This window comes from Vollenhovia emeryi, unplaced genomic scaffold (genome assembly GCF_000949405.1).
Source record: "Vollenhovia emeryi isolate VEMERY1.0 unplaced genomic scaffold, V.emery_V1.0 DF939501.1, whole genome shotgun sequence".
Taxonomy (NCBI): Eukaryota; Metazoa; Arthropoda; class Insecta; order Hymenoptera; family Formicidae; genus Vollenhovia; species Vollenhovia emeryi.
The window spans coordinates 28212-30446 of record NW_011966865.1 but is presented as its reverse complement, the minus strand read 5'-3'; the positions used below and the strand labels follow the sequence as shown (position 1 = coordinate 30446).

At 39.6% G+C, this 2235-nt stretch overlaps 1 long non-coding RNA gene across 1 annotated transcript; it reads right to left on the bottom strand.

Annotated features, from left to right (window-relative positions):
- Positions 1–652: 652 nt before the first annotated feature.
- On the bottom strand, positions 653–2235 carry LOC105557378. The gene is made up of 2 exons (XR_001008596.1): positions 1940–2235; positions 653–1863 (listed from the first exon to the last, which is right to left on the bottom strand). It is a non-coding gene; the product is annotated as an uncharacterized LOC105557378 (long non-coding RNA).

Sequence of the window (2235 nt, the reverse complement as noted above, 5' to 3'; positions counted from 1 at the left end):
ATCGACAAATTATTTATAATGAAAAGTAACTTGATACGTTACAAATATACATGTGCAATATGAAAAATTATCGTGTGATTTAACATAAAAAAATTGACAAGATTAACAATGAGAGACAGTTCATTTTCGCACTACCCGTGCAATATGCAACGTTATCGCGTAACTTGACGTAAAGAATTGACGAGATATTTAAAGCTAGACAAATCATTTTATAAATAAAACTTTCGAATCCAACTTCGGTGTAATAAAAATCAATGAAAATTCAGGGATGTATGGCGAAGTTAGATAACGAATATGTTTTCCTTGAAAATACGTGACTCACAATCTCTGATAAGATATAACGACGGATGCGGAACCGTGCTGGCATTAGATCCGTTAGAAGAAAGAAAAAGATCGCGTCAAACGACATCCATTATAACGGATTAATTAACCCGGGCTATCCAGGGCTCGGTCAGCCGAAACTATTGAATAAAACATCGACAAATGATATTCGATATCACAATAAAAACGGAATCTGATACCGATAACTCTGCTTATCTCTCCGCATATCTGCTTATCATCGTTTCGGGAGTAACGTGGCAAACAATAAATAATCTGCGATTTTACAATTAAATATAATAGAAACGATGACAGCTTTGGTCGGATTGGATTGCGGTCACCTGATAATATATTTGTGTGAATTTTGTACACTTTTTCCAACCTTATCAATAATAATCGGTCTAACGTTTGACAATAATAATCCTTTTAAATCAGTGTAAATAATCTATTATTATACATGCACGAAGGGAATGACGTTATCAGAAGGTCGAAGGTGTATTTGATTGTGTCTTCGAATATCTTTGAACAGTGAGACAAATTGTCCGATTATTATCCTATCAACAGCTACTGCTCGTGCAAAATGGGAATAAAAGGATTGGAATTTGAAAAAGTTAACATTAAAATAATACGAGAGTCCAAATTTAAAAAATTGAAGAAACTTGATGAAACTTTTAAGTGGAGTCTCTAATATTGAGAATCAGCAAATGAGTTTGAAAATGTGAAGCTTTTTCTATACGTCTCAAATATATTATTCATTACGTTTAATTATACTTTTATTTTACCATGAAAAACACAATCAAGATTATTTGTTTCGTATTTAACATGTATACTTTGTTATATATTTTATTCAATAATAGTGAACCGTAATAAATTACAATTGGATCTCGAAATTAGAACATAAAAAGAATATGGAAATTTTTTAGCTACTCGAAGAAAGTTCGAATAGAAAATAAACGTTTAAAACTGAAATTTTTCACTCTATGAAATTTAATTCTCAATACATAAAACTACGGGAGGAAAGTCTACCGATTAAAGTCCTTCATACTGACCTCACAATAAAAAATTAACGATACTATTTATTTCGTTTCTGATATATTTCATTATATTCTAATCTATGATCGTAAAACGAGATGAAACTCGAAGATTAGACTAGCACAAGCGGTTGGATAAGACCGATTAAAATCTACAAACTTACCTTCCCGCAAAGCGCAATTGATTTTGATAAAAAAAACAATTTGCAAAACGCAGATATATTTATCACAGGCGTAATATTTCTTTCGTTATTATTATATCTTAGCAACAGCAATCGCGATTATACACACATCGTCGAAGGCTATCGCGTCACTCCGCCTCGTGCTCGAGACGCTCTCGGCGTGTCGACGCGGCGTGTTGCGCAAGTCGTCGTCGTCGTCGTCGCAACGCTCACGAGGTCTCCGTGAGGAGACGTCCGACGTGGTGAAAAGCCCTCCATACAGAGACACCACCGTGTCCAGCCGCGACGCGGTCCCAGCAACAAGTGCTTATGCACGAGCGATTGCAATCAATCTATTGAAACGGGACAGATAGGTATCTCGCGAAACGGCGAAGCTGATAATTTTGCGAGCGATCTCGCCATCCCTACCTATATTTGCGAGCCCGCAATATGTCCGGCACAAGCGGCCACCGCGATGCACCGCTGATTGCTGCATCCGCTGCTCCGCCGCGACGCTGGCTACCGGCCGTCCGGACGACTATCTCGCGGCGGACCGCCGGCGCGGGGAAGCGCGCACTGACCAAATATCCGAGAGCGCGTCTCACCCTGTCCCTCGGTGTCGTCGTCATCGGCGAAAGCGGCGGTACCGCGAGGGGGCGAGACGCGATACGCGTGCGTTACCTCTTATCAATGGTCACGAAAGCTCGCGCGCGCGCGCGCGATGA